Raw genomic sequence first — 14,924 nt, 5'->3', positions numbered from 1 at the left:
ATATATTTTGACATACGCACCTGTGCACTTTAATATCTAATTGGTGACATAAACTGCCTTGTTTTTCATATATACATATTTGAAAAAACTTGCAACTATGCATTATACTATATATTTTGCCACATATGTATGTATACATATCTACTATATAAAACCAATTTTTGTGCAATCTATTTTTACTTGCCTATTTAGATACCATTTCTAATCTATATGTGGATACTAAGTGTCGCTGATTCCTTTATATATTGTGATTCTTGATTGACTCATTACTTGTATTCTATTATTCCTTTTTTGGAAGAAAATAATAATAAAAATATACATTTTTTACTTTATTGCTCTTTAATCCATTTTTCTCTTTTGGTATTGTAACCTGGTAGGAGTTGTAATATCTCCTCTGAACTGCACCTGAACTACAGTAAATGATAAAGTGACTTTTCTTGTCTCCTGCCTAATTACTCCGTGCCTTCTACTTGCGTTACAATCTATGGGGGTCTGCCCTGGTTGGAGAGGGTTTAACAGCTTCACTGCCATCACCATCTACTCCCCCAGGGATCATCTGCAGTGCCAGCTAGACTACAGTCGAACACTCCAACTGGCATCACGAATCACTACATAAACTTTATCCCCATCCAATTCTACCCCTTTCACATGACCGCCTGGGGTCAGGGACCGGGTCAGCTCCACTGTGACATCTCCCATTGAAGTTAACTGGTTCGGTACCGAGTATCCCACGGCCCCTCGGGCACATCATTTTGGCATCATGAACAGGATTCGAACAGGATTCCGTGCGTGCCTAAAGTCCTACAGGAGCAATGACCTGCAGCAACTGAAGCGGTGAGTCGCACCCCTGCAAGAGTTAACTAGGGGGGAAGATGTCTAATCCCAGCGACGCTCAGGGTGCAGCAGCTGTAGCTCCCATATTGCCTCTCACCATACCTTATATACCTGGTGCGACATGGCTGCCACAGTACAATGGCAAATCGCACACCTTAAGTGACTTTAAAGAGAAGCTGCGCAGCATGTTTGAAATTTACCCTATGTCAGAGGAGCAGAAAGTCAGTATACTTACAAGTCAGCTCAGTGGCGCTGCTCAGAGAGAAGTTAAATCTTGGCCAGCTACTGATAAAAAGACTGTAAAAGACATTTTTGCTAAATTAAAGGATACTTTTGACACCCGTACTACTTCAGAAATAAAGATGCAATTTTTCAGCTGCAGACAGAAATCACAGGACACTATTAGAGACTATGCTCTTAACCTGCAGGAGGCGCCACAAGCCATTAAACAAATTGATCCAGACAGTGTTAGAGATGAGGACAAAATGCTGAAAGAACAGTTTATTGAAGGTCTTCTGTCTGATTCCAGTAAGGCACAACTGTGCATGATGTCATTGCAGAACCCTGACATGAACTTTGTTCAGTTTAAGGACAGATCCATCCATATCTTAAGAGAATCTACCTATGTCTGCACTGAGCCAGTTAAACATCCAGCAGTTACATACCACCAGGGGGCAGTATCCTCACCCCAGGTGCCTGCAGTACAGCATGTGCAGATTCCAGTTGATGATTCTATTGCAGATTTATGACTGCAAGTACAGAAACTGACTAAAAATATGGCTGAGCATTGTAAAACTGTTCAGACTCTCCAAACTTGTTCCCCCACAGAGAGGATCCAACTAGCATCAAGCACGGATGATCTCTCATGGTGACGGCCAAAGAGGATGCCACAACATCAGCGACGACTGACTCGCTCTGGCAGGAGAACAACGGACCGATTTGACTCTACTGGGAGATCCATCTGCAGACGGTGACATAAGCTTGATCATATTGAAAGAGAATGCCCTTTAAATGGGCGACCCCTGGGGGCGAGGACCACCCTCCAGGAGCAAGACAATCTGGTCCAACTAACTGGAGAAACAAGTATGTTAGAGGACGTCCACTTATACCCGTGGTAGTGGATGGTATCCCCTTCACCGCCTTCATAGACACTGGATCACAGTTAACCACAATGCCTCACACACTGTATCAGAGATATTGGACTGATGCTGATTTTACCCAACTTCCTGATGGTGACTTGTCATTAATAGCAAGTAATGGTCAACCTCTGACACAGGTGTGGTGCAAAGAGGTTGTCATTAAAGTGGGGAAGCTGGCACTGGCACCGCGAACTCGAACCCTCTGGCCGAGTGCTAACCATCTGTATTACCTAGTATCAGTTTTCTTTGGTTATTAGCACCGACCCTGTATCCATGACGTCTGAAACATTTATGTACGACGATGCACTAGGATCAACAATTTTATCTAAAATCAGATCTGGCTCAGATTTTCTTCACGTTCCCAGTAGGGACATCAAGACGAGAGACTGGGAGAAAGAAAAGAAAAGACTCATAGCTTATGATCTACACTGCGCCACGTTGGGCGAATACCATCGACAAGGGAAGATACCCCGCGGGCTTCGTAGCCACTTGAGACCTACTCTTTTCTCTGACAACGCTAAGTACTGTGCCACTTTTCAGAGAATTCTGAATAAATGCTCATTCGATATAATTCTATTAACAATCGAATACCTTCAAGAAGCCATAACTGATACCGAAGCAAAAATCTCTACTATAGAGACCCAATTAACTTCAACTTTGAGTAATACTGAGTTTAGTACTCTCAAAAATAAAGTTGATACTGTTTTATTAACACATCGAAAAACTCTAGAAGAACGGAAGAGGTCTAAATTTCAACGTGACACAGAAGACTACCTGAATAACAGAGTGTACAGATGGGAAGATCCAGCACCAAGACACTACCGTTCCAGACCCCGCCGCCACCAAGGGGGATACACAGCCTCCGGGGGATCCTCTCCAGTTGGCGGTTCTTCACCAGGATCCGGGAGCGACACTGGCAGCACCTCTCTTTCCAGAGTTCCTTTTTTAGGTCAAAACGCACGCCAACAAGGCGGTCGAGGAGGAGGGGAACAAAATCGCCAGATGACTCTTCGGTCGCAACAGGTAGGAGTCCAAACTTAATTGTAAATATCTCTGATTACTCCCTTTCTCCTTTAGAATTTAAAGTGCTAAACCTAGGACTCTCATTCTGTCCAACACCAAGATGGGATGCTTTCCAATTAGAGAAAGACCTACAACAATTTTACCGCAACATTAGATTAAAGGTACATTTTGACGATTCTTCAACAAGGGTAGCCAACAGCATAGCTCCAGATTCCAATCGGGTCATTAGCCCCTCGATTACAATTGACACCTTAGGACTACACAACCCAAGTAGTTTTATGCCTCCCAAAACCAATCATGCAGTTGAGACTTTTATAGACCTTCTTGACAGGGATATTAAACAGACCATCCATGACCAACGATTGGGCCTACTTCCCGTCCGCCATAATTTATCACCTGTTGAAAAACAAGCTATCTCATCCTTGAGGGACAATCCAAACATCATTATAAAACCGGCAGACAAAGGAGGAGCAATCGTTGTCATGAACAAGAATCAATACGTGACCGAAATTCAGAGACAACTCTCGGATACCAACACATACAGGAAAGTTCATACTGACCCGACATTCCAAATACGTAGGAAAATAGACCAAATTCTTGACAAACATATGCAGCTTAAGACCATAGATGCAAAGACTAGAACATTTCTGACAAACCAACATCCCATAACCCCGGTACTCTACACCCTCCCCAAAATCCACAAAAACCTACACAACCCTCCTGGACGTCCAATAGTAGCTTCCACGGACTCCATCCTCAATCCTTTATCCATTTTTCTAGAGAAAATATTAACTCCATTTACTCACACCACTAAATCTTTTATTTTGGACACAGGCGATTTCCTGAATAAGATTCGTTCCATTAATTCCGTTTCACCCAGCAGCATTCTCTGCACCTTTGATGTCAACAGTCTATACACATCAATAACACATGATAAAGGTATAGAGGCAGTCAGACTAACTCTCATGGAAGCTAATACTGCACCGGACACACAGGCTTTGTGTTTGGACCTTCTAAATATAGTCTTACGGGAAAACTTCTTCCGATTCCAGGATGATTTTTTCATCCAGACATGCGGCACCGCGATGGGCTCTAATGTAGCCCCCGCGTACGCAAATCTTTACATGGATAAGTTTGAACGAGACTACATTTACGCCAATCCACTTTTCCAGGAATTTGCCACAGTGTGGCTTCGCTACATTGATGATATTTTTTGCATATGGGGTGGGGACTCAACTAGCCTTTCTAAATTCTATGATACCATCAACAATGCCAGGCATGAGCTGAAATTTACAATGTCCCACAACCTGGAATCAATCAGTTTTTTGGATACTAGGGTCAAAAAAGATGCACAAGGAACACTGTCATCCGATCTTTACACTAAACCCACCGATTGCAATAATCTCCTTCTGTATGACAGTTGTCATCCAAGGTCCACCCGTAATAGTCTCCCACGATCACAGTTTAAAAGGATTACCAGGATTGTATCAGATCCTTCGACTAGAGACCTCAGATTACAAGAAATGTCTGATAGATTTGAATCTAGGCATTATCCATCTACACTTCTAGCTTCTGAGATGACTAAAGCACGGATTGACCCCGACACCACCAGAACCACAACAATCAAACCACCCAGACTCCCATTCGTCCATGGTCACCACCCGTCCATGCAAAGAATACATAATCTCATCCACAAACATTGGCCTCTATTGACCAGATCCTATCCTAGGATTAACCTCTTTAAATCCCCACCATTGATGTGCCTGAGGAGACCTCAAAATCTTAAGGACAAGCTTGTCCGGGCTGACCTGGGTACCTCCAGTCACATCAATACACATACTCTAACAGGACAAAAGAGAACTGGTACATTCCCTTGCCTAAACTGCATGAGCTGTTCCAATATCATCAAAGGCAGTGAGATAGTCCACCCACGTTCTGGCAAATCCTATCCAATTAGGGATTACTTCACTTGTGAAACTAACTTCGTCGTTTACATCATCAAATGTCCATGTGGTTTATTGTACGTGGGTGAAACCACCCAGGCAATCAGGGACAGAATATCCAGTCACAAGTCTACGATTAGATGCGAGAAAACATGGCTCCCACTTCCTGCCCATTTCAAGGAAGCCTGACACAACGTATCACAACTACGGTTCCAAATTATTGAAAAAGTCCCTAGACCCAAAAGAGGTGGGAACCATGTTCGCCTTTTAAAGCAACGGGAGACATTCTGGATCTACACACTAGACACCTTACATCCGAGGGGTCTCAATCGAGAAATCGATTGGCTAATCTAATAATTTTTATAAAAATTTCTTTTTTTCTCTTCCTCTTTCCCTAGACCCATTGATTGGTTGCCTTCTTGAGTCTCCCCTTTTTACATCTAACCCAAGCGGTAAGATAATGAAACATAATGTGTTTTTGTTTTTTGTTTTTGTTTTTTGTTTTTTCTTTTTCTTTTTTGTTTTTGTTTGTTTTTTCTTTTTCTTTTTCAAGTTTGCAAAAAAGTTTTCCACAACCCCAACCCCCCGCCCCCCCCCCCTTTTTTTTCCCTTCCTCTGTTTGAAGGCATTTTGCCGTACAATTTATTTTCACCTTTTCTTTACAAATTTGGTCTTATTATTTACTTTTCAAAAAAAATTTTTTTCCCCTTATATTTTGTTCCTTGCAGGTTTTTCCCCCCCCCCTTTTTTTTCCTTTTTTTCTTTTTTTCTTTTTTTTCCCCCCTTGTTCCTTTTTCTCTTTATTTTTTATTTTCTTATTTTTTATTTTTTACTTTTTATTTTTTATTTTTTGTTTATTTTTATTTTTTATTTTTTATTTTCTACTATTCTCATTTTATATCTTTATTTTTCCCTTTATTATTTTTCCTTCTTTATTTTTCCTTTTTTCTAATCTTCATAATTCATTTGATTTGAGTTCATAACCTTCTCCATTCTCTCCCCTAGGTCTGACATCACTCTTTTCATTTCTTTTATTTTTTATGTTTGTTTAAGTTTGGACTCCTACGCAATTCAAATTCTGTATATTTACATGTATGATTTGCAGTAATACTGTTCGTTTATATTTGTTTCCATATGTTAATTGCCCAGTCTCTTTATATATAGCACACTGCACCTCCCCCCCTGATGCGTGTGTCCCACTCAGAGCTACAGCAGTCTCTGCATGGCCTCATTAGGTTTTCTTTGATTGCGCTCTACTGCGCATGTGTGAACAGCCAGCGCCATCTTTTTGGTGGGGATCACTGTGAGACACTACGGCCGTGCTCTAATGCACACGCCCCGGCGTCTGATGTCACTTCCGGTCACATGACCGGACCAGACAGGATAAAAAGCACAGCCTGTGATCCAGCGCTCACTCACTGCTCTGGCACCATTGTGCAGACTTCACACTCCACTGAGCCACCAATAATAGTAAGTACTGTCCCATTGGGACCACTGCTGTACCACCAACCTTACCATGGTCCCTACCCAGGACCACCGCTGCATCACCAACTTTTGTATGGTCCCAATCCAGGACCACCAATCCTGCCACATCTCTAATGTACCCCCTTTTTCTTTGTTTAGCAGTGGCATATTTACCAGTCCACCACCTCTTCAAGGAACAGGATTTAGCGGCAACTTTGGTATATTTCTTTGTTTTCCCTAAATAGAATACAGCTTTTGTCTGGACAGCTAGATACCTGGGCATATTTTTACAGTCCCTCACTGTCTTTTTTGTATACAACTAGCTGCGCCACTTATGCTGGTTAATCTGTTTTATCCATCTGTCCTCCAGACACCCAGTTCAGTACTTGATCTATTTTCATTTTTTACTCTTTATTTTTTATTTTTGTCTTTTTTTCTTTATTTATGTCACCCTAACGATATGTTCATCTATCCCTACTTACAGAATATGCTATCAACTCATTTATGCCTAGCAGTGACACTATCGATTTGGTGAAAACAGACCCTACATTCAATTGAAAAGGGTATGACTACGCTCCTTCATGTTTCTTATCTACCGCGTTATCTCTCAGTTTCACGTGTTTGATGTCTCCACATCTTTCTAAATAATTCTAGTGCTTATATTCCATGCTCTCTGGATACTATGTGTATATATTTTGTATAAAGTTTACAATTTTTTGATATTTTTATGTATGTATTTTATTACAGCGACTTTGTGATAAAGGCCGATGTGGCCGAAACGTCGTTTGATGTCGCTTCCTCACTGTCAAGCAATAAATTTACTTCACATTAAGTACAATCAGCGTGTGCAGTGACTATACATTGTTTATGCGATTCTGGGACTATCCGTTCCTTCTCACTGGCACCGCGAACTCGAACCCTCTGGCCGAGTGCTAACCATCTGTATTACCTATTAAAGTGGGGAAGGTGGAGCTCAAAGCTCAAGGTCTTGTGGTGGTAGAGGTGGAAAGAGGAGAGTGCCCACCTATCATAACATTGGGCACAAATGTGATTGAAAATTGTTTACGTGAGGTCATAACCATTTTGAAAGACATAGCCGAGTCGGCCCCGTACAAAGAACAGCATACCCTCAATAAAGATATCAAGGCCCTTGTGCAGCAACAGCAGGTGGTGTTAACTGGTGGAGAGATTGGTAGCGTAACGGTGAGTGATCCCTACTCCATTATACTTCCCCCTACGAGTGAGACCCTCATCTGGTGCAGAGCAGCCATAGGCATCAGATGACGGGACTACCAAGCTCTCCTTGAACCAGTCTATTCAGATAGCAGACCTACTGTGCTGACGGTCAGGGGAATTATTGATGTTAAAAGGGGCAGGGTTCCGGTACGTGTTCTGAACTGTGGAGAGGAGGAAGCTTGCTTGCCCTATTATGCAACTGTAGCCAAACTATTCACAATCAGCAACAAAGATATTCAGGCTGTGGAACCCTTGACTCCATCAGAAGCGATATATGGCAATGACTCTTCTGTTCAGATGGAGGAATGGTTCCAAAAGATACATATTGGCACCAACTCCACTCCTGTACATCAGAAAAAGGAAGTGCAGCGGGTGGTGCAAGAATATGAGAGGGTTTTCAGTAAGCATCCCTTGGATTTTGGGCAGGTAAAAGGGTTTCAACATAACATCCCCACAGGAGATCACCCACTTATCAAAGAAAGGTATCGTCCTGTACCTCCAGCTCATTATCAGTGTGCAAAAAGAATGCTAAGAGAAATGAAACAAGCAGGGGTAATCAGGGATAGCTACAGTCCTTGGGCAAGCTTCATCCTACTGAGAGGAACCCTACCAACTATAGCTCCTTCAAGCTGGAATTCTTGACTATCGTTTGGGCAGTGACCGAGAGGTTCAAGCACTACTTGGCCTCATCTAAATTTACCATCTTTACGGACAACAATCTGTTATCTCATCTGGAGACCAACAGGCTCTGTGCCTTGGAACAAAGATGGATGGCTCGGTTGTCCAATTATGAGTTCGTCATTAAATACCGAACTGGCACTAAAAACGCCAATGCTGATGCTTTGTCCCGTCTGCCAAATGATCCTGATCCAGCAGAAGATCTAGAAGATCTGGAAGAAATAGAGATGCCGGCATTCCACGGCCACGGTGCCTCCCAAGACTCTAACCAGGTGACAGGGAGAAGTCACGCCGTTCACGAAGCTTCCCTTAATCCACTACCTCACCATGGTTGGGCAGAGACGGAGAGCAGTAACCCGGCTATATGTATGGTCAAAGAACTCCTTGGAGAAGCAGATTCATCTCCAGCTCCTGATGTGCCTGCAGATGTCCAACAGTTGCGGAAAGAGAGAAAGAAGCTGTTCCTTTTTGAAGGCAAGTTGATCCGAAGAGCTATTAACCCACGTACGCATGAACTGGTATGGCTGATCGTGGTCTCCAAAAAGGACGTGCCCATGGTCTTAGACGCTTACCACAATCAAGCGGGACACTTTGGTTGGAAAAAGCTGGAAGTAGTCATCCGCGACCTCTTCTTCTGGACAGGTATGAGACGGTCCATTGAACAGTGGTGTAGGGAATGCAGCCCATGTAATCTCAGAAGAAAGTATTCTGCCAATCAAAGGGCCCCATTGAAACCCATCATCACTAAGCAACCTTTCGAACTAGTGACCTTAGACCACGTGTAACTAACCCCAAGCCGATCAGGGTATACCTATTCAATAACAATAGAGGATCACTATTCCCGTTTCCTAGTGGTCGTTCCGATGAAAGACCAAACAGCAAGAACAGCTGCAAAGGCATTCCAAGAATATTTCTGCAGACCCCATGGCTACCCAGATCAAGTTCTGACAGACAGAGGTCCAGCCTTCGAAGTCTTTCAAGAATTTTGCTCCCTCTATGGATGTAAAAAGATCAGAACTACACCATACCATCCACAAGGCAATGGTCTTTGTGAAAAACTGAACCATCTGGTAATCAATTTATTGCCGATCCTATCACTGGAAGAAAGGAACCAATGGCCTGAGAAGTTGCCTGATTTGATTGAAATGTACAACCATATCCCAACCAGCGCAACAGGATATGCCCCTGTTTACTTGATGCGTGCACATCCAGGTAAACTCCCCATCGACCTGGAAATGGGAGTCTTAACTCCTGAAACCATATCCAGCCAATTGGACATGGATTGGAATACAGAAAGACAACTGCAGTATCAAAAAGTTCAGCAATGTGTAGAGGAAAGTCATACTCATGCTAGGCAAAAACAAGAAAGGAACTTTAAAAGACATGCTATGGCAACCCCCTTACCAACAGGTGAACAGGTGCTGAAGAAAAAGAGAAGAAACCACAAGTTAGATGACCAATGGGAGGCTCAGCCTTACACTATTCAACCATCTAGCTAAGACAACAGCAAATTGTGTACCATCTCCAAAGACGGTGGAAAAACGTGTACTACCATATCCAGAGACAATCTGAAAGTATGTCCAGCACAATTACGTGAAAGAGTTGAGACTAAGGAAGATTCTCAGCTAAAAGAAAAGACTGATACCAAGATTCGCACTGTTCGAGGTGAATTCCCTAGTTCTTGGCTACAAGGCAACAATGCAGTGGTAGTTCCAGTGATGGTGTTCCCACAAAGGTCTTTACCAGAGACACCAAATTGTTCTGCAAGCAATGAATCGCTAATGCCAACCACTAACGCTGTGCATGAGGAAGAATCAGAAAACTTGCCCACAATCAGCAGTGAACCTGTTGTACCCATGGTAGGTTCAAAGATTCGTAGGAAGTCATCTAGTATTGTTATCTTGCGCAGATCACAGCGTAGCACAACCCCTTCTCGCTATAGAAATGATTTATAGAAATGATTTGCAAAATATTCTAAGTTAGTTTTCATTTGTACTTATATTGAACTTTGCCTTAGGTAACATTACTAAAAATTTTAAAGAATTTGTGCCCACATGGACTAATGTGAGATTTTAGTAGTTATTATGCCTTATTCTACTACAAGAACTCTTGTAAAGACTCTTAAACTTGAGAAGAAAAAAACGTTCATCGTGCCTTGGCAGGAAGCCATCTAAAACAGCCAGTGCATTAAATTTTCAAATTATGGTCTGTGTGCCCTGCAGCTGCACTCAGGGATGATCCAAACAAACAGAAGTGGTTTTGGGCTGTAATCCACGACTTCAACTCAGTTACTGGGACTGTTCACCCATACTCAGGTTAAATGTTGTGCTATTTTGCTATATGCTTATGTTCCTTTTGTAGTCCAAGGACATACTACCTTTAACTAGGGGGAATGTGGCACCCTGCGTCTTTACCGTCACAAAGGGGTTAAATATGTACGGTTTTGCATGTGTTTTGTGAGCAATGGGAATTAATTCTTTCTCTGCTAGAGACCACAACACACACAATTTACCTCACTCCCTCACTTGTCTGAAGCTTAGAGCTTTGCAGACATGCCCTAATTGGGAGTGGGAAGAGTCGTGAGTTGTTGTTTCAGTGAAGAAGAAGGAGGAAGATGAACTCTTGGAAGCCATGATTAGACATGTGCTCGATCCAGGAGTGAGAGCTAAGATGCATCAGGGTGTCAGCCCCTAGACCATCCATGCTTCCAGAGCAGGGTGGAAAGCTGAGAGACTGTGTGGATTTATACAACCAACAGCAGAGTGTTTTCTCCCCGGAAAGACTGCAACAACCCAGGATCAGTGAAGGATAGTGCAAGAGGGAACTTGAGCTGGTCACACACAGGATCCATGCTGCAAGTTGCCAAAGGAGAAATACACAGTGAGTAGAGGCTATATTGAAAGTTTTAGACTCTGGGAAGCCTTGGTCCCAGAAGGGATTAGAATAGCAGGAAGTTACACTGAGTCACAGCAGGGAAGGATAACTCCCATTCTCCAGAGCAGACTGTAATCTGGTGAGAGTTGTAATATCTCCTCTGAACTGCACCTGAACTACAGTAAATGATAAAGTGACTTTCCTTGTTACCTACCTTATTACTCCGTGCCTTCTACCTGCATCACAATCTCACAATCTCTGGGGGTCTGCTCTGGTTGGAGAGGGTTTAACATCTGCACTGCCATCACTATCTACTCCCCCAGGGATCATCTGCAGTGCCGACTATACTACAGTCAAACACTCCAACTGGAATCACGAATCACTGCATAAACTTTATCCCCATCCAATTCTACCTCTTTTACATGATCGCCTGGGGCCACGGACCGGGTAGCCGCCACTGTGATATCTCCCATTGAAGTTAACAGGCTCGGTACCGAGTATCCCATGGCCCCTCGGGCGCGTCATGTCTGCTAGGTAAACATGAATTGGCCAATTTATGAGATAAGCATTCTCAATTTTTCACATTTCTAGTGCAGTAATGCAATTCAATTTTCATATTTCATGTTAGCATGCTATAGCGCTACCAAGTGCCACCTTGAATGTTTATTGTATATGAGTGTTATGATCCAGGTTGGATATGACAGGTTTTGAATAAGTAACCTTTTTTTTCCTTTGAGCTGGTTGCTTAGAGTTGGTTTTGCCCCCGGTGGCCATTAGGGTTATTACACAGTGCTGTCTTTTGTTCTAGTTTGCCCCCAGTGGTGGTGAGCATTATTGCACGGAATCTCTAACAGGTGTGAGACTCTGGCTCCTAACTATAAAGGTGTGTCAGGTGTTCTCACTTACAGTTGGTGATATTGGTGTTTTCCAACCATCCTTGGTGAAGGAAGGAACTTGAGAAGAGTCCCGGGCAGCCCAGTAAGAATCGTGGAGTGGCAGCTACGATGTCAGCGAGGAGTTCTTGCTAAGCTTGGTGGAGTGGCAGCTATGGTGTCAGCGAGGAGTTCTTGCAGAGCTTGGTGGAGTGGCAGCTATGGTGTCAGTGAGGAGTTCTTGCAAAGCTTGGTGGAGTGGCAGCTATGGTGAAAGCTGCACTCAGATGCTGGACTCTGTTGCTGGAAGAGAGTTGCACTCAGATGCTGGACTCTGTTGCTGGAAAGCTGCACTCAGATGCGGGACTCTGTTGCTGGAAAGCTGCACTCAGGTGTTGGATCCGGTTGGAGGAAAAGATGCACTCAGGTGTTGGACTCTGTTGCTTGGAGCATTAGCAACAGAGCAAAGCTAAGTGGTGTTTCCCTGTTTGTCACTTTCCTCAATGTGTGTTTTAGTGCAGTGGTGGGATTAGTTTCTGCACCGTCCACTTCACTAGTAAGGGATTGGTTCAGGGCGAGCTAAGGATTTCAGGTATCCTGATTGGCGCCCGGTGCGGAATCGGCCAAGGGATCCTTAGGAGTGTAGAGACATTGACTCAGGGGAGTGCAGGAGGTCTCCACGTCCCCTTTCCCTATCGCAGGGCCACCATTGTAATTGTTTTCCTGGTTTCCCCTTTATTCTGAAACTCGCCCTGCTGCAGGCGGTGTATTCAGACATATGTGTACTACTGAAATTCGCCTGCTGGAGGCGGTGTATCCGGCTGCACGTTCTATTATTTAAATTCATCCTGCTGGAGGCGGTGTATCCAGGGTCACGCGTGTCATATAAATTCACCCTGCTGGAGGCGGTGTGTCCAGTCTCACGTGACAATCACAATGAGTTGGCGACTCCTAGGTAAGCACCTGTTCAGACCTGATTTTTGTTTGGATGTGAAGGTCAGTTTTTTGATAAGTTTTTTCTACCAGCCGTAATCCACCTGGGTGGAATTAATGTGGATGTGTCTGCATTTCTGGACAGTGGGGCAAGGTTTAATTTGATTGATGCTAGGTGCATCCAGGTCCAAGGCCTCATTCCACATACTCTGTCCATATCCATACCCAAAATTGCCATTGACTTCTTCCCCTTGAGACAGAGGCACTTTACTCAAGTCGTCTGAGACTTACAACTTCATGTGTGGCCATGCACACTTAGGTGTTAGAATGTTATGTGCTAGAGGGTCTGCCCACCCCTGTGGCACTAGGACATCCTTGGCTCGCTCTGCACAATCTTGTTGTAGATTGTCAGACTCATGGAGTAGTAAAATGGGGTGTGTTTTGTTAAGGACACTGCTTGGGTACCCGGTTCACTAGGTTGGATAACCAGTCTGTGCCAAGTTACATGTCGGATTTTGGGGATGTGTTCTTGGAGCAGGGATGCCAAGAATTCCCTCCCCATCGTCCTTATGATTGCGTCAGTAATCTCGTTCCTGGTGCCAAGCTGCCCAAAAGCAGACTCTATACTATCTCTGGTCCACAAAGACAGGCCATGACGGACTACATCGCGGAAAACCTAGCTAAAGGTCGCTAAAGGTCGTATCAAGCCATCCTCATCCCCCATAGCCATGGAGTTCTTTTTTGTAAAGAAAAAAGATGGGGGGTGACACCCTTGCCTGGATGTCCATGAACTCAATACTATCACTGTCCATAATCCTTATCAGCTCCCTCTATTTCCAAACCTCTTTTTTTTTCAGATTTTAGGGGCAAATGGTTTTCTAAGATGGACCTCAGTGATACATATAATCTCATTTACATTAAAGAGGAGGATGCATGGAAAACAGCATTCAGTACGCCTTAGGGACACTATGAGAATCTGATACAGGAAAGATGTATATCTTTGTACCGTGTTAGCCAGTAGATAGAAAAATATTCAGAATTGAGAGTCCTCAGTGGTTGAGACCTGAGTAGTCTTGAAAGCTTGCAATGTGTTACCATCTTTTCAGTTAGCCATTAAAAGGTATCAACCACTGAGGACTCTCAATTCTGAATATTTTTCTATGAGAATCTGGTGATGCCTTTTGGGTTGACGAACGAACCCGCCGTCTTTCAACACTTCATAAATGACATCTTTAGTCATCTGATAGGCAGATTCATGATTATCTATCTGGATGACATACAGATGTTCCCTTGCTGATTTTGTAAGTTTGCCCACTGGCAAAGACATGAGCAGTCTATAATTTTAAGCGTAGGTTAATTTTAACATTGTGAGACAGAATATCAAAAATAAAATCCAGAAAATCATATTGTATAAATTATATATATATATATATATATATATATATATATATATATATATATACATACACACACACACTAGCTGAAGAGCCCGGCGTTGCCTGGGGATAGTAACCAACTGTGGTTAGTTATAACAAATTATAATGATTATATTGCACATAAAAACATTTCACATCATATATTCAGCACTACAGATTTGCAACACAAATTAACTAAACGATTACCCACGTATTGATAGTATTTTATTTTCAACTCATTCAAGATTTTTGGTTTTTCCTTTCGGTGCAAAGATGAACAGATTTTTGGCAGTTCCAACTCTTGAACAGACCACGTAAAGTTGACCATGAGAAAAGCACGGAGATTACAAATCGATCCCTACTACTTTCAACGACTGTCCCTGAGCATTGTTAATGGACACTGCAAATAGCAGTTGAACTGGAAACTGGAGGCGTTTAAAATCAAAAAACAAATCAGATGGAATGAGTGGAATTCTTGGAATGAAAATGTCCTCTCCTTTGGCACATCCTGTT

General features: G+C 43.0%; 1 long non-coding RNA gene across 1 annotated transcript; it reads left to right on the top strand.

The window, feature by feature from the left end:
- Window positions 1–2,164: 2,164 nt before the first annotated feature.
- LOC141075951 (uncharacterized) lies at window positions 2,165–7,348 on the top strand. The gene is made up of 4 exons (XR_012227377.1): window positions 2,165–2,996; window positions 5,338–5,391; window positions 6,888–6,966; window positions 7,151–7,348. It is a non-coding gene; the product is annotated as an uncharacterized lncRNA (long non-coding RNA).
- The last annotated feature ends 7,576 nt before the right edge of the window (window positions 7,349–14,924 follow it).

The sequence above is a fragment of the Dendrobates tinctorius genome, unplaced genomic scaffold (genome assembly GCF_039654945.1).
Source record: "Dendrobates tinctorius isolate UK_male_01 unplaced genomic scaffold, ASM3965494v1 ptg000015l, whole genome shotgun sequence".
Lineage (NCBI taxonomy): Eukaryota > Metazoa > Chordata > Amphibia > Anura > Dendrobatidae > Dendrobates > Dendrobates tinctorius.
This window is presented reverse-complemented; position numbering and strand designations above follow the sequence as displayed.